The sequence below is a fragment of the Equus asinus genome, chromosome 5 (genome assembly GCF_041296235.1).
Source record: "Equus asinus isolate D_3611 breed Donkey chromosome 5, EquAss-T2T_v2, whole genome shotgun sequence".
NCBI lineage: Eukaryota > Metazoa > Chordata > Mammalia > Perissodactyla > Equidae > Equus > Equus asinus.
The window spans coordinates 48186241-48210405 of NC_091794.1; the positions used below are offsets into that span (position 1 = coordinate 48186241).

Below are 24165 nucleotides of genomic sequence, written 5' to 3' on the forward strand. Positions count from 1 at the left end.
CTTTGCTTCCTGTCGCCAAAGTTTGGATCTAAAACTCTTTGGCATGGCATTCAAGACCTGTCTCAGTCTGTTCAGGCGGCTATAACAACATACCACCGACTGGGTAGTTTATACGCAACAGAAATTTATTGTTCACAGTTCTGGAGGCTGGAAGTCCAAGATCAAGGTGCCAGCATGGTCACCTTCTGGTGAGTCCCTTCTTCCTGGTTCATAGCCACGCCTTCTCACTATGTCCTCCCAAGGTTGAGGAGGGCTAGGGAGCTCTCTTGGGTCTAAGTCACTAATCCCATTCATGAGGGCTCTACCTATATGATTTAAGCGCCTCCCAAAGGTCCCACCTCATAATACCATCATCTTTGGAGGTTAGGATTTCAACATGTGAATTTTGGGGGGACACAAACATTCAGACTGATGTGGGGTTGGCGAGCTGAAGAGTTGAAAGAAAGATTTCTTGGACTCTCAAGGTCTGGCAGTAGTGCTCTTTTATTTAGAGAATAATGTGGAATAGCATGGGGTCAGGACCCATGGGCAGTAAAGAGCTGCTGCTGGCATGGGGACAGGACCCATGGGCAGGAGGAGCTGCTGCTGCAGCTGCTGCAAACATGGGTTGAGAGTAGGGCTAAATTTAAGGCATAGGTATGTGAGTTATCTCTTTACAAGACAAATGAAAGAATATGTAAAAAAAGTTGTTAAAGTGGTATCAGGGCAGGTGGGGTCTGGTTATTGGGTGGTCCTATAACTTTAGATAAGAATCAGACCGTATTAAGTAAATGGCAGAAGCCACCACCTTAAATATTATCTTCAGCTAAAGACAAAGGAGGATGTTGGTCGGGGGAGAGGGGGTCAGTTACATGAGGTTACCAGACAGTAAACAACTTAAGTCCTTGCCTTCCCCATTAAGAGTTTCTAGAGATAAGGTCATCCCCCCTTCCTCCTAGTGCAGAGAGGGAGACACCCCCACAGATGGAGACTTCCTTCACAAATGCAAATGTCTCTCTCTCATCAAAGGGCAAGCAAGTTCCACTCCTCAGAGCCTCCTTCTCATCTGCAGTTTTTAAAAGTAACCAGCCTAAAATAATCCTCATCAAGACTACAGCAAGTACCCTTTTCAGTGTGGCAGTCACTTGGTTTTCAACCTCATTTCCAGTCTCCCCAATATACATACACTCATCCTCTCTCCTTCTCTCTCTCCCTCTCTTCCTCCCTCCCTCCCTCTCTCTTTTCTCTTTAGGAATTCTCAGTGCCAGAGCATGCCATGTGCTCTCCTGCTTTGGGGCTCCTTGAATAGGATGCCCTTGCTCCCTTGTCCACTTACAGATAGAAGCACCCTATACCTCTCTGAAGTCTTTCCTGGCCACCCATTTTCGCTGCCTGCTAAATCACTCCTGCCACCCTCCTTGTTTGCACAGCACTTTCATGCACAGCTCTGTTAGTGCACAGGGTGCTTTTGTGTTGGGCCACATAGGCTGCCTCCTCTAAGAGTTTTCCAGTTTTCTGAGAACAGCATCTGTCTTATTCATCCTTGGATCCTCAGTGCCTAGCAGAGTGCATAGTAGATAGTAGGTATTCAGTAGACATTGGAATGAAGGCATAAAATTCAAATAGGCAATCTCATTAACAGACGCAAACCAACCCCTGTAATGGCAGCAGAGAACTTAAGCACAGACCATTGGACTTGGCAATAGAAGTATATAGACAGAAGTCTAAGTGCTCTCTTTGTCTTCTTAAGCTGTCTTTGGCAATGAGGAGTTTTTACAGACATGGAGAACCTCGGATCAGCAAAAGCGTCGAAGCTCTTTTGTGTAGGACTGAACTGAGTTTCATCATCATCTTGACAGTCCTTTTCTGGGTCAGTGTTTAGGAGACAAGAAAAGTTTTTTGAACAATTCAAAGGATGTGTAATAAAAGCTTGCTATTTTATTTGTTGCTGTATTGTTTTTGTCTGTTTTTTATTTGAGGAGCTAATGAGAGACAGGCTATTAGACAACCAGAGGTGAGCTGTTAGGTTTATGGATGTACTAACTGGACGAATCCAGTTGTATGAGTGATCCAGGATTCCTACGCCCTAAGGAAGAATTCATCCATACCCCGCCCTGGTGTTAGCTTGTGAACCTGGCTTGGTTTTCTTGGCAGTTGGTCAACTGGAAATCCTGTTTCTCTCTGTCACCCATCTCATCAGTTTACAGGTCCCTATCTCCTCCTTCCAGTCCTTACAAAGAGAAAATGCAGGTGCACTCACAAACACAAAGGTTCATTTTGTTCTTGAGGCTGACAATCATAACAGTTTTTAAAAAAAATCTTTTTCTTCCTTTTTTTAAACCAAGTTAATTCTTGTATTATCTGAATTTCATTAGATTATCAGAGAAAAGATATTCCCTTTACTCAAATGAGGATCAAGGCACAATGTACTTGCTGCTTCATAGGAAGCGTCTGCCCTTCACCTGCATCAACCTGCTGTGTTTATAGCTCCCGCACCCTCCACTCCACACTACGAACGCTAAATGCCATGAACACTAGAAAGGGAAAAAAATGTCCTTAATTTTATTTTCTGGGCATGTCAACATCTAAGTGAGTTATAACATACGCAAACATACTTTAGATTCCTTTCTGGTGCATAAATCCATCACATTTTCTCTTAGGTTAATATTATGGTTGGGAGGTTTTTCTTGGGTGCTGCCTTTGGTACAGCCAGCTCTTGCAGTGTGAGAGAAGCATCAGCCACTTGGGGGCACCCAGGTATTTATTTAATGAAAACACGGAAGGAATTGCCAAGGGAAAGTAATTTGATCTCAGGAAAAAGGGGAAGAATACTGAATACTCAGTGCCGACAGACCATTTCAACAGAACCAGTCCAGAAAGTAGGTCTGTGTTGAACCCAGATGACCGTATGTTCAGGAAGGAAATGCAACAGACAGACTGATTTACTGTGCAGAGTCAGTAAAACCGTAGCCAGGTTCCTGTTTGTTGGGGGGTACTTCTGCACAGGCACGCAGCCTTGGGGATCGCAGAGGGAGGCTAGAGGTGGAAAAGTAGAACGAACAGTGAATGGCAAGAGAATTCAACTATAAGCTTCCCCAGGGCCCAGACCACCTTTTCTCATTCTCTGTTGTGTGCTGGGTGCTTAGCACTCTGCTGGACACATGCACTCAATAAATATTTGTTTGATGAAGGGCTGGCTGGATGAATTGAGTGAATGTACAAGGAACTAACAAAGAATGGGTGGACAGAGACTGGAAGTTTTAAAGTGGTGACGACCTATTAGTAAAGGGAGTTAATTAGTATCAGACATAACTACAAGGCATTGCATGTGTTGTAAAATGTATTTGCTTGGCTAGAACGTTTGCATGAGAGATGAGAATTGGTCGGGAAATTCCCATGTTACCTATTCTCATTGAAATTTTGTCAGGCAGAGATATTGTATTGTGTATATTATATGTATAATACATATAATAGACTTACTCATTTGCATTTTGAGTATGTAATCAAACAACACAGGAGCTTGAACAACATGAGCATTCAAATTACAATTTTTGTTGTACCATCCAGTGTAAATTTATGATTATAATGTTGCTTTGAGGCGTAAGAGATTCTGAAATGCCTTTTCAATTCTCAAATAATATTCAATTATGTTAAATATTTTTAGAGTTCTTAATTCTTTACCCTATTCCAATTCCTTGAGAATTGGAGGCCCAAGTAACAGCTTAGGTTATTAGCCCCTGACTCTGGAACACAGGACTCTGTGATGAAGGATCTGGGCAGACAAAACTCTGAGATGGAGGCTTTCAGAAGACAGGATGCTGGGATGGAGGATCTGGACAGACAGGACTGCGGGATGGAGGATCTGGGCAGACAGGATGCTGGGATGGGAGATCTGGGCAGACAGGACCCTAGGATGGGAGATCTGGGCAGACAGGACCCTGGGATGGGAGATCTGGGTAGACAGGATGCTGGGATGGAGGATCTGGACAGACAGGACCCTGGGATGGAGGATCTGGGCAGACAGGATGCTGGGATGGGAGATCTGGGCAGCCAGGACCCTAGGATGGGAGATCTGGGCAGACAGGACCCTGGGATGGGAGATCTGGGTAGACAGGATGCTGAGATGGAGGATCTGGGCAGACAAGACCCTGGGATGGAGGATCTGGGCAGACAGGACCCTGGGATGGGAGATCTGGGCAGACAGGATGCTGGGATGGGAGATCTGGGCAGACAAGACCCTGGGATGGAGGATCTGGGCAGACAAGACCCTGGGATGGAGGATCTGGGCAGACAGGACCCTGGGATGGGAGATCTGGGTAGACAGCATGCTGGGATGGAGGATCTGGGCAGACAGGACCCTGGGATGGGAGATCTGGGCAGACAGGACCCTGGGATGGAGGATCTGGGCAGACAAGACCCTGGGATGGGAGATCTGGGCAGACAGGACCCTAGGATGGAGGATCTGGGCAGACAAGACCCTGGGATGGAGGATCTGGGCAGACAGGATGCTGGGATGGAGGATCTGGGCAGACAAGACCCTGGGATGGGAGATCTGGGCAGACAGGCCTCTGTCATGGAGGATCTGGGCAGGCAGGATTCTGGGATGGAGGATTTGAGCAGACAGGACCCTGGTACGGGGATCTGGGCAGACAGGATGCTGTGATGGAGGATCTGGACAGACAGGGCTCTGGGATAGAGGATTGCTCTGATGAGCCATTTCCAAGTGGGCTCAGGAGTGCCTGCTCCTTGGATCCAACTTCTTGAGTCCTTTATTTAGCTTTGTAGCTTCAAAAAATCCACTTTCATTAATTTATCCAGAACCCCACGCATTTGTTAGAAGTCAGACCCACTGGGAACTGATGAAAAACAGAATACTGTTTTATTTATTGTGAGAAGTTATTATTTCCAAGTAGTCTGGATAGTTTAATGGTGGGTAAAATATTCTTTTACAGGGAAAATCTGCTGTGAAACCACATTAAGGCCACAAGGCTCCTTGGAGAGTACAGAGCAGAATAAAGGGAGCCTGATGCTCTTAATTCTGTAGCACCATGTCCACCTTGGGAGTTCAGTCCCAGAAGCATTGATTGAGGGACTGTTGCATGTGAAGGAAAGGGAGGCAGTGGCTTTTGAAGCCTTGCTGTGCAGCTAGCACTGTCCTTGGTGCTTTGACACTCTTGGTTTTACATGCTTGTGGCATTCATCTCACTGAATGGGTCATCACTGTGGAGAGTGTAAGCCTGAAAGCAGCAGCCTCTGCCCTTAAGGACATTCTAGACCGGTGCTGTCCAGTTTGTTGTGGACACACATGGCTATCGAACACTGGAAATGTGGCCAGTCCAAACTGAAATGCGCTTTAAGTGTAAAATACACGCTGGATTTCTACGACTGAGTACAAAACAAATGTAAAATATCTGATGAATGATTTTTATATGGATCACATGTTGAAATTACAAGTATTTGGATAAATTAGGTTAAATAAAATTTCGTTAAATTATTTCACTTGTTTCTTTTTACTTTTTGTGTGTGTGTGTGAGGAAGACTGGCCCTGAGATAGCATCTATTGCCAATCTTCCTGGGTTTTTTTTGCTTGAGGAAGATTGTCACTGAGCTAACATCTGTGCCCATCTTCTTCTGTTTTATGTGGGATGCCACCACAGCATGGCTGGACAAGCAGCGCTAGGTCTGCACCTGGGATCTGAACCTGTGACCCTGCAAACCCTGGGCTGCTGAAGCAGAGTGCACAAACTTAACCACTATGTCACTAGGCTGCCACCTGCATTTTACTTTTTAAAGTGGCTACTGGAAGATCTTAAATTACGTATGTAGCTCCTGCTTATGACTCACACTGTAATTTCTATTGGACAATGCTGTTATATGGGTAAGGCATATACATAAATTGCTAGAATCTCATGATGGGCATTTACACTGGGGTAAAGTTTATAAAGGATAATTTGGTAATACATCACGATAATAAGGTCTGAGTCTCTGCATGAGATATCTTAGTATTAGACATAGAATGCTTAGCATAGAATAGGCATGCCTTCCATTGTGTTCAGCTTTTCTTTATGAGTCCCTCTAAATATATTTGTACTGTCAACAGCTGTTTACTGATTAACTATTATGCCAGACACTGTGTGAGGCATTCTGAGGGCAATACAAAGGTAAATCATGGAGAGTTCCAGATTGAAATATTAAATGGTTCTTTCTAAGGGGGAGATTCTGTAGGTACCTAATAACTATGATACCCTACACAACTTGGTAGACATCTAAGAGGCGCAGATGCAGCTTTGGCAGTTCCAGAGGAGTGTGGTCACTCTTTGACTTGGAGTCTGTGTTTGAGCTGGAGCCTGAAGGATAAGACGATGTGCATGGGCAGAGACTAGGCAGGTGGAAGGGATGGCCCAGGTGGAGGGAACAGCAAGAGCAAAAGGTCAGAGATGAGGCAGGAGGGGTCTTGTGGAGGAATGGTGGAGTTCACATGCCTGGGACGTGATGTGTGTGCAGGGCGGTGGTCAAGGACGGGACCTGAACAGCAGAAGGCCGGGCTAGGGAATCTGGACTTCTTCCTGGAGTACTTAAATGCCCGGGAGAGTGTGGTGCCTTAGAACGGTTTCTTCAATACCCATTTAGCAGTCTTCCTGAAATCCCAAATGCCTGGAAGAGAACTAGGTTTTGGATGTTTTTGAGAGTGAGCTGACTTAATGCTTAAATGTTTTTAAAATAAATTCTCTTGAAATAATTACTTTGAGTCTAGTTTCTTCAGGTTCTCCTGATGTGGTATTTGATTTGTTCTGAGTAGCAACATGTTCTCTTTAGGAGTGGGAAATAGAAGACCAAAAGGGGTGTGCTCAGAGACAAGACAATACATTTTCCTCTTGTAGCCAATTTGTCTGATGAAAAATCACACCAACTCGTTATGTCTTATATTTCCCATTTCATGAAAGTAAAGAACACTTCTATAAAAATTACTTTTAAGGACATGAAGGCAAATAATGCCCTTGAGTCTTACTGGTACATGGATTGTCCAAACACAGAGAATTATAGAGGCTGGAAGTGCTGGAAATGCTGGCGAGTGTGCAGTGAGGAGGGTGGACTTAGGAGTCAGCCATCTGCGTTCAGATCCCAGCTCCACCGTCCACCATCTTTTCTGCTCGCTCCTAATATCACCAGATCCACGATTTTACTCCAGTCCTTTGACTCTGCTACCTTTGACTCTGCTACCATCAATGACCCGTGTATTCCGACTTTCCCTGTCTACTCGCCTTATATTCCACGGTCCATTGCTGTGTCGCCTCTCTCCCTCTCTCTTACTCTCCTCCAAAACCCAGCCCTGGTTAAAAATCAGAGTTATACGGGTATAACTCTGCATTTCCTCTGAACAGCTGAGCATACCTGGAAAACACACACACAGACACACAGACACGCAAACACACACAGAGCTCTGATTACATTACATTGATCACTCACTCCCTCCACTGACACTCAACACTTTATGGCAACCCTACCACATTCCCGAGTAAATTCATTCTGTTGTCCTCCCACGTGCTGTTTCACACCTTCACCTCTTTGCTCACACCTCAACATCCCCTCCTGCCTCTCTCTCAGCTAATGAACTTGCTTATTTCCATGGGAAACTAGAAGCAGTCAGAAGAGAAGCACCTCGTCTCCCCACTACTAGATCCTCCTGCATTCACCCATAATTGTGTCCTCTCAACCCCGCTCTTTGCGGTGGATGAACTGTGTGTCTTCGGTTGGGGTGGTGTCCACCTCACCCCAACCCACCAGATCCTCTGCTCTTGCCTGTTCAGAACTCAGCTTCTACAGTATCTTACTAGCTTCACCAAAGTTTCTCTTTCTACCGGATCATTCTTATTCAAACATTCTGTAATCTCTCACTTCTTTACAAATAGCTGCCTTAATCCTTTGTCTCCCACCAGTTTTGCCCCACCTCTCTGTTCCCCCCCCCCCGCCTTTTTTTTTTTAAAGATTGGCGCTTGAGCTAATGACTGTTGCCAATCTTCTTTTCTTTTTCCTGCTTTTTCTCCCCAAATGCCCCCAGTACATAATTGTATATTTTAGTTGTGGGTCTTTCCAGTTGTGGCATGTGGGACGCTGCATTCGCATGGCCTAATGAGTGGTGCCCGTCCTCGCCCAGGATCTGAACCGGTGAAACCCTGGGCTGCAGAAGCAGAGCGCGGGAACTTAACCACTCGGCCGCGGGGCCTGCCCCTCTGTTCCTCTTTAAAACAAAACTCTTTGAATTAGTTGTCTGTTCTCGCTGTCTCCAATTCCTTACCTTATACTCTCCTCCCCCGCCGGCCAACATTATCATATGAACATTTTCAACCATAAAGAAAAGTTGAAAGAATTTTAAAGCGAACACCCATATAACCACCACTCAGCCTCTAGAAGTAATATTCTATTTCCTTTAACACATATCTTTCTATCTATCCATCCCTCTATCTTTCATCGGCCCACCTTATGTTTTGGAGACATTTTAAACTAAGTTGCAGGCATCAGTGCTTTCTCTCCTAAACACTTCAGTGTACATACTATTAATTAGACTTCAGTATTTGCTTATGGTTCTTTTCTCTTTTGAAGTAACATTTATATAGGCTGAAATGCACAAATCTTAAGTGAATCATTCAGAGTTCTGGCAAATGCATGGACCACCTCTGCAGTCCATCCCTTCTCAAGGTGTAGCACGTGACCATTGCCACCGAAAGTTCCCTCGTGCTCCTTCCCGGTCAATCCCCAGCCCAGCCTCCCACCTCCTGCCAGAGGCAACCACTGTTTTGATTTTTCCCCACCATATACTATTTTTACCTATTCTAGAAGATTATCAAAATTAAATCACACAGTATGTACTCTGTTGTGAAAGTTCTTTCACTCAGCATAATGTTTTTGAGACTCATCCATATTGTGTGTGGTAGTAATTCATGCCTTGCCAATGCTAAGTATTATTCCATTGTGTGCCAGTACGACAGTTTATTCCTTTTCCTGCTGATGAACACCTGGGCTCTTCCCAGTTTGGGGCTATTATGACTAAACTTGCCATGAACAAACACAAAAGTCTTTTTGTGGATATGTATTTTCTCTGCTCTTGGCTATTTACTTAGGAGTGAAATTATCGGGTTATAGGCTGAGTCTATGTTTAGTTTTATAAGAAACTTCTAGAACTTTTTCTAAAATGGTTGTATTGTTTTACGCTCTGACAACAGTATGTGAGAGTTCTGATTGCTCTGCATCCTTGCCAGCATTTGCTTTTGTCAGTTTTTTTAATGTTTATCTGTTCTCGTGGGTATATAGTGATATCTCATTGTGCTTTTTATTTAAATTTCTCTGATGAATATTAACATTAAACACTTTTTCATGTGCTTATTGATCATTAGTTTATCTTCCTCTGTGAAGCGTCCAGTCAAAACTTTTGCTCTCTTTTTATTGAATTGTATCCTAGATATCAGTCCTCTGTCAGATATATGATTTGCATATATTTTCTCTCAGGCTGTGATTTACCTGTTTAGTTTCTTAATAGTATCTTTTTGATGAGCAGAAATTTTTAACTTTGATTAAGTCTAATTTTCTTCCTTTTATGTTTCTTGCTTTCTATGTCGTATCTAAAAGCTTTATAGTTTTAGCTTTTACATTTAGGTCTATGGTCCATCTCAAATTAATTTTTGTGTATGGTGTGAGGTTGGGGGTCAACATTTATTTATTTATTTATTTTTTGCCATATAGATATTTAGTTGTTTTAATATCATTTGTTATAAAGCCCTTTTTTCCTCTATTGAATTTCTCTGTCAACTTGTGAAAATTCAAATGACCATGTGTGTGGGTCTGTTTCTGAGCTCTCTGTTCTGTCTCATTGATCTATTTGTTGATCCCGTGCCAGTATCAGACGGTCTTGATTACTGCAGACTTAGTAGTCAAAGTCTTAAAGTCAGGTGGTGTGAATCGTCCAACTTTGGTCTTATTTTTTACGGTTGTTTTGGCTATTCTAGGTTATTTGCATTTCTACACACATTTTAGAATCAGCTTGTCAATTTCTACAGAAAAAAGCCTGATGAGATGATTACGATTGGGATTATTTAATCTATAGATCAGTTTGTGAAGAACCAGTATCTTAACAATATTTAATCTTTTAATCAGAAACATGATATATCCACTTATTTAGGTCTTTCATTTCTCTCAGCAATGTCTTATAGTCACATTCTCATTTGAACCTGCTCCATGTAGGTTTTTGTGTCCAAAATTCCCCTGAAACCACCCTTGTCTAGGTCAGCTGCGACCTCCACGTTGCTGCGTCCAATGATAGTTCCGTCTGCCTCTTTTTCGTCTCTCAGCTGCCTTTCACATAACTGATCACTCTATCCTTGAAGCCCTTTATTCACCTGGCTTCTGTCTCACCATATTCTCCTGGTTTTCCTCCTATCTCGCTGGCAGCTCTTTTTTGGCCTCCTTTGCTGGATCCTTCTCTTCTTCCTGACGTTTAGATGTAGAGGGCCCTGAGCCTCAGACTTCTGTCCTTTATCCATTCTCAGTCAGTCTCATGGTGTAAATATGTTGTCTAAAGCCAACTACAATGTTTAAAGCTATTTTATATCTCAGTCCTAAACCCTAGACTTATATATCCAACTCCCTACTGATCTTCATTTGGGTATCTAAAAGGTATCTCAAACTTAAACCCATCCAAAGTGGAACTCCTGATCTGTGCCTGAAACGTGCTGTTCCTCCTTCTCCCCACCACCCACCATGTTCCCCAGCTCAGTAATTGGAACCTTCTCCCTGTTACTCATACACCAGTCTTACAGTTTTCCTTGACATCTTTTCTTTCACACCCTGCATCACAACTCGCAATAGAAAGTCCTCTTAGCTGTGTCTTCACAATATATCTTAGATCTGTCCTCTTCTCAGCCATCACTCTGATCCAAGCCACCATCATCTCCCAGCTGGTTTACTGCAGTAGTCTCCTAAGTAATCTGCTTTCTCTCAGTCTGTTCTTTAGCTATAAAACTGGAATAATCTTTTAAGATGTCACAGCGTTTCACTCCCCTGATTAAAACCTTCCAGGGCCTTTCCATTATATTTAGGGGAAAAAAAACCTGTGCGATGGTTTACAAGGCCTTACATGATCAGACCTCCCTGCTTTCACAACACTGACTACATTGGCCTTTTTGTCATTCTTGAACACTTCAAGCTTGTTTTGGCCTCAGGGACTTTGCGATTTCTTTCTTCTGCCTGGAATCGTTTTCCCAGAAAATTACAGGGCTTGTTACCTTCCTTCATTCAGATCTCTGCTTAAGTGTTGGCTCCCCAGAGAGGCCTTTTCTGACCGCCATATCTAAGGAGTGTGTCCCCCACCCCATCGCTCTCCAGTCCCTTACTCTGCTTTGGTTTTTTTCTTAGCACTTAGCGTCATCTGGTTTGGTATTTATTTGTTTTATTTGTTGATAATCTGTCTTCCCTAGGGGAATATAATCTCCTTGCAGCTAGGGCCTTTCTGCTTTGAATCATTAATGCTGTTAACAATGCCTGTGACATAGTAGCTGCTCAGTAAATATATGTTGAATAAATGACTGTGGACAAGTTAACATTGCTGGCCCCATTTTCTTCATCTGAGAAATGGAGACAATAATGGCACCTACCTCCTAGGGCAGATGGGAATGTCAGTAAGATATTGGGTGTAATAAGATATTGTGGTGATGGTGTTGGCTGTTGTTATTGTAGTTACTATTAAATATATTTAAATGATTTCAATCTCTTCAAATCCATCCACAAATAGATATGAATGCTGGGTAAGGTGGAATTTGCCTGTTATATGCTTTTTACAATGGTCGATTTCAGAGGTATAACTTGTGACCCACAGTTATTGATAACTTAGTTGAAGGAAATAGATGTAAGTACATGAAAAATGAAATGCCACAGAGTCTTTAAATAACCCGTCCAGAGAACAATAGACACGTCATCAGGCATAATTAGTTGTCGAATACATTTGCTGCTGCTGCTTGTTCTAGGTGTGAGAAATGAAAGCAAATTTTTTTAAACCAGGGTGGTCTGAGAAGGCTTTGTGAAGGATGTGGGTTTGGGCTGCCCCTTGAAATGCTGGAGAGGATTTTAATCCTTTCCTGGCTATGAGGGGGAAGGGCATTGTGGTGGGGCAGTGGCACAAACCCAAAGAGGGGGAAAAACTAGGGAGGTTTGAAAAATGGAATAAACCAGTTTGGCTGAAAGGAGAGGGCTTGTGAGGCAGCAGCTTGAGAGCGATGCAAAGAAAACAAGGTGGGCATGAACGCAAGTGGCTTCAGGCTACAGGAACTGCCAGGGTGACAGAAAGCCCTTCCTTCCTTACATTGGGCAAGAAAAGAAGAAAGTGCTTCTGGGAGGTGAGGAAAGAAGCTGACGTCTCACGGGCTTGTTGCTGCCAAGTTCCGTGCCTTCTCCCTCTGCGTTGCAGGTGGCTGGGGCGTTACCCTCGGCTGCACACCCGGTGGAGGGGTGGGCTGGGTCCATGTGTGCACATGTCCACCGAGAGGCGGTAGCAGGAGCGCCTCATTCTTCCATTCTGGGGGCCCGGAAACCAACTGTGACCTTTCTTTTTCACCCACAAGAATTCTCACTCTAGTTTTTAGGTGGCTGTGACCAGAGGGCAAATGACAATTTTCACTATGGCTCCTTATTAAAAGAAGAAAGAAAAGAATAGAGAAACGTAGAAATGAAAGGCCAGTCTATAAACATAATAATTTACATTTTAACGTGCATATTAACAAATACTCAACTTGTTTTTCAGAAGAACATATTATGTCAATCATATAAAGCCACATTCTCATTATCATGTAAAAAGAAAGCAAGCTTATGTGAGAAGCGGACAAAGTAATCTGTGATAAACAAAAAAAGATAGGTTATCTAGCCAACCATGAGATAAAATTTGCTTTCATGATATAATTTTGAGTAAATTTGCAGTAACCTCAAAGGGTGTCTGCACGTGCATCTTAAGTTTTTTGTTTACCAAGGTACAAAATGTCGTGACCTTTGGAGGGTCAGATTAGATTTCAGAGCAATTTGTGGTAATTAAGAAAATGACCCTGTAAGAATAAGAGAAGCAAAATAAAACAAAATAAAATATAGATGTGAGCCATGGCAGATGAAGCCGAATAGGGAAAGGATGGGAAGACAATAGGCAACATTGTCGCTAACGCAGCCCTGGCAACACGCGTCACAGATTAAATCATGAACACCAGTTGGTGGGCACAGCAAGGCGAGAACAGAGAGCGCCTTGTTCCAGCATGTCTATCTAATTTCAAACTAATTGCTTAAGTACAGGCTTCTGTTCTGGTTATAACCAAAGGAAAATTAAACAGTTGAAATATTGTAAATCTTGTCAGTCACCCTGGATCCCCAATCAGAACTAAATAAAAGAGCTTTGAGCAAAGAATCCAAATAAATTGTTAGCCCTGCCTGCAAATGGAAGCTGGAAGAGAAGGGAAGCCACTGTGCCTTCCTCCCCGATCAGGCGCTGGCTAATGTGGTGACCGGGATGGGCTGCTGCTCGCACTCTCCTGTGCTCATGACCACGGCTCCATAGAGTCCGGTGGCAGATGCCACGTTCCACCCCAGGGCCTGGCTGGAGAGCTGTGTCTTCTGGGCTGCAGCTCCTCTGAGGTTTCAGACCAGTTGGGGTTGCCTGCCTTTTCCTACTCCGGGTCTGTGTGATGAGCCAATGAGCTGATACATGTGAAAGCACTGTGTTAACACAAATGAAGGGGTTACTCTTTGTGTCATTTTAGGGTGTGGAGTTGGTGGAGGAAAGAACACGAGTCAGAAGTCCTGGGTTTGAATCCTGGATCGTCTCACACTAGGTCCTCCCTTTCCTGAGTGCCTTTTGAAAGTGTCTTCCTGTGATTTTTCCCCTTTATTAGATGTTCTTTACTTTGGTGTGTGTGCCACGGGACTTCTTTGGCAGTCTAGAGAAGCTAATGGATCCCTTTTCAGAATAATGCTTAATACATAAAACTAAATGTATAAATTTAAATGCACAAAATTAGAATGCATAGGATTACAAAGGAAACCTATTATACCGATATACAGTTATCAGTACACTCCCAAAAATGTAATATTGCAATATTGTAATACATGTCCTTTATTAATGCATTATGTACCAAGAGCTAGTGGCAGGTCTGATAACTACTGTAGTTTTGAAGTAGCGATGAGTGGAAATGATACTTTGAGATATGTGCAATAACCGTGTTGCGATATGAAGATAGCTTTGGTTTCTACACGTGACAAGTCACAGGTATGGCTAATTCTACTGTGGGTTGTTGCCTACATTTGTAATAGAAGGAAATGCTGAATTTCAGTTAGAGCTTAGTAAAAATTAAAATGAAATTTTTCCCCACCCATGTCGTGAATTCTGTCTGAGATCGTCAGAAACCCCTTGCCTTAAAACGTCACCCTTTCCTCTTATGCTGTGTGATCTTCAGGGGCAAACTCATTGCACCTGCTGCTGCCCCCCAGCTGCAGTCTCCCTGTGTGTGCAGTGACTCTCGATGTGTGGACCTCCCATCCCGGCAGGGGATTGGAACGCCACACCTGGATCTCCTGCAGCCCCCTACACATCCACCATGGCGGCCCACAGGACCTCACACTCGGCCTCCGAAAGCCAGCTCCTCGGCTTGGCCTTCCTACCCCTGCTCCTCCCGCCAGCCTGCTCTTCCTCCTGTGTTCCCAGCTCTGTAGATGGCACTCACAGCCCACACATGGCTCAGGCCCCAAACCTAGCTTGAGCAAGGGGACTAGCGAGCGCCCCTGCTGCCAGGATTACCACCCCAGCCTCCTTGACAAAGTTGGTGAAGGTGTAAGCTTGTGAGTTTTAAAGCACTGGTCTGCCCTTCACTTTACCTGGAATGTCTTCTAAATTGCTACTCACCCTACAAGGCCTGATTCTTCCTTCTTTATCTTTCCGACATGCACATCTAGTCACTTTCTGGTTTAAAATCTTTTGATGACGCCTCTTTGCCTCCACGATGTGACATCAGAAGACTCCTGCCTCCCTCGCGGCATTTTCTTCGGCAGCTCCCTCAGCCTCCCCAAGCTCCCTGTGGTCCTTCCAATGGCCTGCTCCCCATGGCGCCCTCGGCCTGGGGATCCCTTACCTGCCATGTCGCCTTCAGGTCTCAGTTCTGTGGCTGCTTCACTGGAAAGCCTTTCTCAGCCTGCGTCACTATGAGGACTGTCCACAGAGCAGTTGTTGTCCAACCATTTCCACGCCCATTGTGTTTGACCAGGGTCTGGCAGGCTTTCACAAGTGCTGTGCACTCAGAAGGACAGAATTATTAAAGTGCCTGGTTAAGAGCACTGACTCCAGAGCCTAATTGGCTGTTTGATCTTGGCAAGGTACTTACCCCTTAGGTGCCTTGGTTTGCTCATCCTTAAAACTACTATAATAAGAGAGTGGTGGGATTTAAATGAGTTAATACTTGCAAAGCACTTCAGAACCATGCCTACCTTATAAGTAAGAGCTTAAATATTAGCTATTAGTATTAGTTTTAGCTTCAGTAGTGTGGGCTCATTTAAATGTCACCATCCTACTATACTTTTTGCTGGAGTTTTATTAGACTGTAGTATAATTTGAAACACAATATTTAACTGTGCTTCTGCTTCATTGAGGTTGATATCGGACGTCGATTTTAGCAGAAATAATTTATATGAGACAAAAGGAAATGCTTTTTTAACAGAAAGGTAGGAAGAATCTTGGGGATACAGCCTTTTAACAGAATGCTGGAGACATCGTCCCACCAGTAGTCAGCTAGTTGAATTGGGGATTTATCTGTATTTTTTCCATTTCAGAGATTATGTTGACCTCGCAGGAATTTTTCTTGCAGCTCTTTGGGTAAAGGAGAGATCAATACTATTTATCAGAGGATTTCTCTGAGAATGCAAATCATCAGATATGTTTGCAAGCCAGATCTACATAAAAGAGATGGTTTTGAATGTAATTACTTTATTTTTGGATAAGCATTCTCTTATCCTCTAGGAATATTTTGCTCTTGTGGGAAAGAACTTTTCATGATCCTTACCACACATTGTATGTGACATTTGTGTGCTCTTGTAACTGATCCTTCTCTTCCTTTTTATTTTACTTCCAACATCAAGGTACATAGTAATATTGCCTGAGGTTTAACTCTTCCAGACTTTTCTTGGTTTTGCCACCAGGTGGGGTACTGGCTCCTTTTTAAGGCGTGAGCCACATGCCTTGAGGCTAGTTTTCTCACTGACATAGGTGACTGTCTTGCCCCCCTCATTCTAAAGTGACCCCATGGTAAACTGTGGCGCCCTGACCTGGGCGTGGGTGGGGAGGCAGGAGGGAGTCTCCAGGTTTTTCATGTCTGATCTTGTTGAGCTAATAAGCTAGTGACTTCTGTTTCATCAGTTTTGAGTAACTTGAATTTTACCAGAAATACACATAAATCTATTCAGCAACAAGGGAGTCAAGTTTTCCTTGGAATATTTGGTTTGATTTTATGGCTTAGAAGAAACAATAGTTAGATAACCTTGACCATTATGTCTTATTTAAATAAAATAGAAATCATGGAAACAAGCCATTAGAATTGAAACTGCTTTTGGAGTTGAAAACTAGGAAAAAAATGGGTATACTGGGAACACACTACGTTAAAAAGCAGAGCACGGGTTCTTATTCTTTCTTAAGCAGTTTGCTGGAACATTATTGACTGTTTTCGGATATCAATGCTTTAGGGAAATTATTAAATACATTTTTCTAGAATGAAAAATAAATTTCTTACTTTGAAACCATACTGAGTCATATTAAGTTCCATTTTAAACTATAAAACACTACAAAATGACAAAAAAATCTTTACCTTACAAATATAACCTAAATATAGATGGTGAAACTGAATTATGAGTGATTTTCAGATATACGTACACCAAGTCAGAATCAGAAGTTAAAGAATTCTTTGATCAATTTCCCCCTTGAATGTAAATTAATTTTTAGACTTTATTGATGAGGGAGGTTTTAGGCTTATTTAATGCTATCCAAAGAAAAAAATCTGAGAATAGTGGTAGTATGTGACTTTGATTCTAAGAAACAATAATTTCATGTGTCCTTCTTAGGCAATGTGAAATTGCTGTGCTGGATGTCCACCAGCACCACGCAACTCAGACAACAGCTTAAAACAATATAAAATGAAGCGACTACTTTCACAGGGGCACCAGGTTAGTTTTATAAAACAGTATAAAACATCTTGTGGCCCTGATGGAGGGCAGACTGTATTCCTCTTGTTTAAAATGAATGTCACTGTAATACAGTGTCTCGGGGGAGAGAAGGGAGCGCGAGTTCTAAGATTGTGTGTTATAGTTTTCTTGGGTAGCAAGTACAAAAATGAAGCCTGAAGCCTTAGGTCATTCTGTCTGTGGGTTTTATTTCTCACAGCAGCCCAGTGTCTATTTAACATACGGGGAGTGGTTTCAAGTTCATTACTACAGCTTATAGGCTCAAGTGCTTTGTGGGCTTGGCCATGACTTGAGTTGCCTTTAGGGAGCCGGCCAAAGACGGGGCTTGGGAACAGACTGCTTTCCCTGTGTCTGTGCGTTCTCAGGGTAGTCACTTTCTCCCCCCTCTCGGCTATCAGCTGCTTTGGAGATTAGTTTCATAGCGAGGATTCTTTCTTTAAAGCAATATGAAGCGACTCCTTTCCCAGGGGCTCCAGGTTAGTAAATGACATTTTGAACTTTCTGCTGCATGTGTCAGATTTCCTTTCTGTGCTCGCGGGGCGATGATATGACAGTCGGCATTGCATTTGTTCTGTTGCTGCATTCTTTTAGAAAATAATGCGAGTTCGTTGATCCTATCGAGGTTTGGAGGGTTATGATTCTCTTTATAATATATGCACTGTTTGACAATGTTACATGCCAGTGGAAGCCAAGCAGAAATGTGTTGGATTTGTGTTTAGAGATTTGTACTTGCTTTTAAGCATTTTCAGTTCCTTCTTCAGAATTACTTTCTCTCTGTCCTCCCACTGAATCTTCTAGGCGTAACTCTGATTTTATACCCAGGTGATTTTGGATTTTTTGGACATTAGGCAGCCGTGTGTTGCCCTCCAGCTAGTGGTGTTGTCCCTCACACTCGTGCGTGCTTGCCTCGTGCACGTTTTTCTCTTGGGCCTACTCCTTACAGCTACGATGAACCAGAATGTCATTTTCATTTTCGAAAAGTCTGGCATTTTTCTAGAATGTCTCATAAAATGCCTGCATCACAATTGATGTGGGCAGAGGGGCAAGTGGATCCAACTGAACTGAATCCCCTCCTTAGTCGTCACTGTTTTTATTCTTAAGCGATTTCTCAAAATCTGAGATCACGCTAGGAGTAAATATGACTGTAAAAACGGAGTGTACCTTGTAAAACATAAAAGTATGGCTAATAGTAATAAGATGAAATTAAGTCAATAAAATTAACTAGAGAATATCTTCCTTAATTTCATAACCTGAAGATCTAGAGAACAATTTTACTTTTGTTAATTTGTCACCAAGGCAATTCAGCGCTAAGTTGTTCCCTAAGAATAGTAGTTCAATTTGATGTTTTGATGTTTGCAACACTTTATGAAATATTCTTGCTTTTATGTTACTTTAAGGGTGCTTCAGTTCAAGGGAACATACTAGTGTTTTAAAATATGCTAATATGCTTCTGTTGTTGCCATTTGATTCTCCTCTTTTTTTTTTTCCTGCCCAGAAATACAATGTTTCAGAAAGAGTCTTTTCTCGCCCTCTGTTTAAAAAAATAGAACTGAGAGAGAAAGGAGACAGAAATAGGTAGTTAAAAAAAAAAATCTTTGAGGTGATTTGCTAAACTTTAAGGATCTGGGTTCCCATCTCTGTGGCTGAGGCTGAAGTTGTGAAGTTATGGCTGCCTGCCGTTCAGGCTTACGAATTTGACTACTTTATCCCCCCACAGTTGTACAGCTGTGTTACTGCCCCGTCTATGCAAATGTTTTCTTTAACAGCAAATCCATGAGGTCATTTTAGCTTTCCAGGAAAAAGCGAAGGGTCCTATGACTTGCTTAATATATGCTATTACCAAATATATATGTGCTATTATCAATTACTAAATGCTGTTAATTTAAAATTTAGAGGAACGCTTTTGTCAATCTGATTATAGCTGCCTGGGGATTTTAAAGAACAGTGTCAACACGTCTGACTCATTGATTACTTGTTTGTGTTTAATTGGCACAGATCAAAGTCTTAAAAAGCCCACATAAAGCCCGTTTACGTCTGGTAGATCTCAGTTTCTGTGTTCCCAAGTACTTCACAGCCTTTTCTTCAAGAGATGGCAACAAAACAAAATACCGTGGATTAGAAACAGAGATAAATGATGTGGCGGAGGATAGAATAAGAGGGGAAAGTCCCTAAAAACCAGGATTTAGGATTTTCCCGAGAACATTTATTAAAATAAATTTCCTCCAAACCTGGGGAGAAAAAGAAGACTGTACAGTAGCGTGCTCAAAATCTGTAATTTTGGGATAAGTCTTATTCCTGAGTCTCGCTTTGGAACACGTGGCATTGCGGTTCTCGTTCTCATCTTGCTGGACTGGTTTAGTTTTGTTGCATCTCTGCCTTTTGGCTAAAACCAACTTGGGACGAGCATTTTTCTCATTCCATACCATCTAATTTTGAGTTAAGCTTTGAGCTGATTAATTTTTATCCAACGTGCTTTCCATGCTATCCAGATGGCTTAAGAACCTAGCTGATGATCCAGAAGCATGTGATTCTTTTTTTCTTTTAAAGTGAACCTGAGTTTCAAAGTTGGAGACAAGTCCTTAGGCAAACTATTTCAGCATGAACTGGCCCACCCGAAACATCGGGAAAATTAAATGGCAGTAGAAGATCAGGACTGTGAGGAAAGAAATGAAGAACTAGGACTAATTGTGATGTTAAAAGTGGGTTTTCTGGCTGCTGAACCTTGAAAATTTTTCACCTGTTGGCCAGTCCCCTTCACACCCCAGATTGTTCATTCCGGTTCATAGTCTTGGTCTTCGCGGTGCCTGTTTTGGGAGGTGTCGACTCGATCTGCAGTTTCTGGCCTTTGCAGATTCATGTAATGGCTACCGTGAACAGTGCCACCCCTGCTTTTTCATGCCTATCCATTCCCCCGGGTTCTTCCTGCGCTTAACTTGCTCACTGACGGCGCCGATGAGCATGGGTCTTGTGATTATGTATCAGAAAGTGGGGACAGAAAGGGGAGTAGTCTATGATGTCACCCAGCCCAGAAATTCATTGTTAGTAATGACAGTAAATACTAACTTCCCAAAGGGATTGCAGAGGCTGAGCACGGATTTTACTCCCAGGCGGATCTGACCACAGACCTCCCCAGTCCTGTCTTTCCATCTGAAGAACCCAATTTAAGTTTGACCTTCTGGCATTTCTGGGGGTGATGGTAATAGTAGTCATGGCAGGAGTAGTAGAGGTAGTAGAAATAATAATAATAATAATAATACCTAACACTCAAGAAGCATTTCCTAAGGGCTGTCCCTATTCTAAGCCTCTTATTTAATCCTCACAACAACCCTAAAAGGTCGGTTGTCTTTATTACCCCCATTTTACTGTGGGAGAAACTGTCCCAGGAAGGTTTTGTAATTTGTCCCAAGTCCTAGCAGTTAGGAAGCAGCATGAACAGTATTGTGCCTCAGAGGGGTGCTGTGGTGGGAAAATTGATATGGTAAGTTGATGTTCTTGGGCAATATAATCCAATATTTATTATGAATGAGAAGCAACCATGTAAACACTGATGTCTGTGCTGCTCTTCATACTGAAAGATGCTTCTGTTGACCCACTGTCAACCAATAAGGCATGTCCTTTGTGTTCTTTTTCTACTGGGTGGGGAGTGAATTTGTGCTGTGCTGTCTCACCTGTTCTGCTCGTGACCAATGGCAAGAACCTGGTGACCAATGGCAGGATATAGAGGTTGCCTATGGTCAGTAAACAAGACCAGTGGAAAATAAGCTCACAGCATTAAAAGCTGTCTTTTGACTGCATAAGCTCATCTTGGAACTTTTGAGACTTTTTAAGGCTAAAATAATGAAACCACTAAGGCTAAGAACTTGCACCTTCTCATTGTTTAGCTTTAATTTGGCCTGTGTGAGTGTCCTCTTCATTCTTGCCCAGTGTGATTTCCTGCTGATAATCAGAATTCTGGGTCTTTCGTCAGTCCTGAAGGCTTCTTGAGGCTTAGTGGAAGGCCAAGAATACGAGACATGTATTTCCTTTAAAAACATAAATGTACATTTGAAAATGTTGGGTAAATAGCTTATTCTAGATTTGGTCAAAACCTAAACACGTGAGTTCTATATAGAAGTTTGGAATCTTTAACTATATATAAAAGTCTAGCCCATAGATTAAGGAGCTAAGTTAGAAAAAAAAGGAAAGAAAAAAGTCAATATAAATTCTGATCTTTGGATGGGGAAGCACTTTCTCTTCCTAAAACCAATAAAAGAAATCACAGAAGGAATAGGGCAATAGGTTGGAATTGTTCAAGTAGGAGTGTAAAAGCCTTAAATACAAAAATACTCGCCGAAGCATAATTTTTTGTGAAAAGTTGGAAATAAAACGTATCATAGTAGAAGAAAATTACATGATGGGCCATTATGCAACTATTACAACTTTATTTATGAAAAGTTGTTATAGGAGGAAATGGTCATGATAGACCTAGAAGTTAAAACACTGGATATCAAACTATTTGTACATCAGATACTTTGCCACGTTTAAAATATATCTATCTCTGTGTGTGTTATATTTAGGGAGCCAGCAGAAAGGATGGTCACCTTAAGTTAATAAGAGTTGATGGATTATTTTGAAGGTGGGAATTTCTGGTAGTTTATATTTTCTCCTTATACTTTTCTGCATATTAATTTTGTTTTTAAAGATTGGCACCTGAGCTAACATCTGTTACCAATCTTCTTTCTTCTTCTTCTTCTTCTCTTCCTCCTCTTCCCCCTCCCCTGCCCCATACATAGTTGTATATTCTAGTTGTGAGTGCCTCTGGTTGTGCTATGTGGGACACCATCTCAGCGTGGCCTGATGAGTGGTGCCATGTCTGCGCCCAGGATCCGAACCCGCGAAACCCTGGGTCGCCGAAGCGGAGCGCATGAACTTAACCACTTGGCCATGGGGCCAGCCCCTGCATATTAATATTTTTAAACATGATTACTTTATATGTATTTGAAAAAATAAAAATGACTCATGAAGAGAAATAAAATGAGAACAAGATATACCAAAATTTAATAGTAAATTAACATATCCGCAATCTAAGGTGGTGGTTCTAAGAATGATTTTAATTTCCTCAAACAGTTTGTAAATTTAAAATTTCTTTAAGAAGAATTTATTATTTTCATATTACAAATTAAAACAGATTAGGTTAGAGTTGAGACAAGATCAATTTTTATAAAGGAGAGAATAGTTCTACTTTGAAAAACAATTATTTTGCTGCATTTATGCATTAATTTAAGAAACTGCCTTCTGATTTTTATGCATGAGGGGTAAAATTTTAGTCAGATGTTATAGCTCATCAAGTTATAAGATAGATAGTTTATTTAATAAGGGATGAGGGGAGAAGGCTCACTTAAATCCTTGAAATGTCAGACCAGGAAAGACACTTTCATGGATTTCAGTGTGTCTTGATAACGCTTCCTTGTTCTAAGAGAAGTTGATGATGTTTCCAAAAGGACAAGTCAGCATACTGAGACAGTTCTTAGAAGAGATGATTAAACTGGAATAATGAAGATGGAAGAGAATTTTAGAGCAGCTGACTGTATTCTTCCCCCTCCTCATTTTACAGATGAAGCCCAGAATGATGGAGTCCCCAAGGCCACAAAGTTCTAATACACTCAGTTGGAGCCTTTTGATGTCTTTTGACTCATCCGTTGCTACTATTTGTATATTCCATTCCGTCCATTTAAAAACGTTTTAGTAATGATGAATGAAATTATGTTTCCGTTTTTCCTGTGTTGGTAAAAATAAAAAACTAATAGTATTCAGTTCGTACCTAATGACATTTGAGAAAGAGGCTGAAGGCCCTTTACTGCTTCCAAGGAAAACTTACCAACTTCACAGACATGGTCTTTAGACTCGTCATTGTTGTTGGAACATTTTGTTCTTGGGTACAGGCTTGTTTAAAGCACATCTGGTTTCCATGTTTATTCTGGAAGAGAGCAGCCACAAGGACGAGATAGCAATTGATTCTGAACCCTGGGAATTGCTTTTTAAAAGCTTTATTGATACAGTGTAATTTACATATCACAAAGTTGAGCCCTTTAAAGTGTACAATTCAATGGTTTTTAGGGTATTTACAGAGTTGTGTAACCATCACCATAACGTAATTTTAGAACATTTTCATCACCCAGAAGAAACCTTTACCCACTCTCCCTTCCCTCCATCTTTTCTTCCCGCAGCCCTAGGCCACTATTCCACTTTCTGCCTCTCTGGATTTGCCAAATCTGCACATTACATATGAATAGAGTCACACATTAGGTGACAAAGCTGGAAATTTTAATTTGATGCTCAAAGACCACTTAGACGAACATGGCCTGGTTATTGTGTGGGCTCTTTCTTCTCAACAGTGTCCTAAAGTATGAGATTAAGACCAAGTGAACTCAGTGTTGTCGCTTATTTATTAGATTAAGTGGCTTATTTTTGTTTTCTGGAGTCGTCATATTCAAGATTCAAATAAAAATATTCAATATTTAAATTAAAAAACTAAACGGGAGTACATACCCATTAATATGAGATTGTTGTAGGCTATATATAGCAATATAACTACTATATATTAGGTGCTTACCATGGGTTAAGCTAGAATTAGAACCCAAACTGACCCCAAAATTATATAATTATAATGTAAACTTGCCTACTCAACCAGTTTTCTTGTTAATAGTTCTATTTTTCAGAATGTTCTTATACGTGTTAAACTGAAACGTACACTCTTGTCGATATCTCCCTGCCCTTGATTCTCATAAGTCACCTTCTCCATGGAGAAGCAAGCCCCTAATCAGAGAGACCCCCAGATGTCTGAAAACCATTATCATGGCCCTCACCCTGCCTTGCGCTCTTGCTCAAACATGCAGGGTTATTTTTTATTGTTCTGCAGATTACATAGTCCAACATACTGTAACTGTTGCTTTTTCCTGGAAT

General features: G+C 41.9%; 1 protein-coding gene across 6 annotated transcripts in view; it reads left to right on the plus strand.

Moving 5' to 3' along the window:
• Positions 1-24165, plus strand: part of PLD1 (phospholipase D1) — a 201646-nt gene that overhangs the window by 24515 nt on the left and 152966 nt on the right. For 2 of the 6 annotated variants that reach the window (XM_070509442.1, XM_070509444.1), the window contains exon 1: positions 17498-17699. The exons of the other annotated variants lie outside the window; for them this stretch is intronic. The gene's annotated coding sequence lies outside the window, so the exon portion shown is untranslated. Of the gene's footprint in view, positions 1-17497; positions 17700-24165 lie in introns of those variants that run through there. 6 annotated transcript variants of the gene reach the window in all.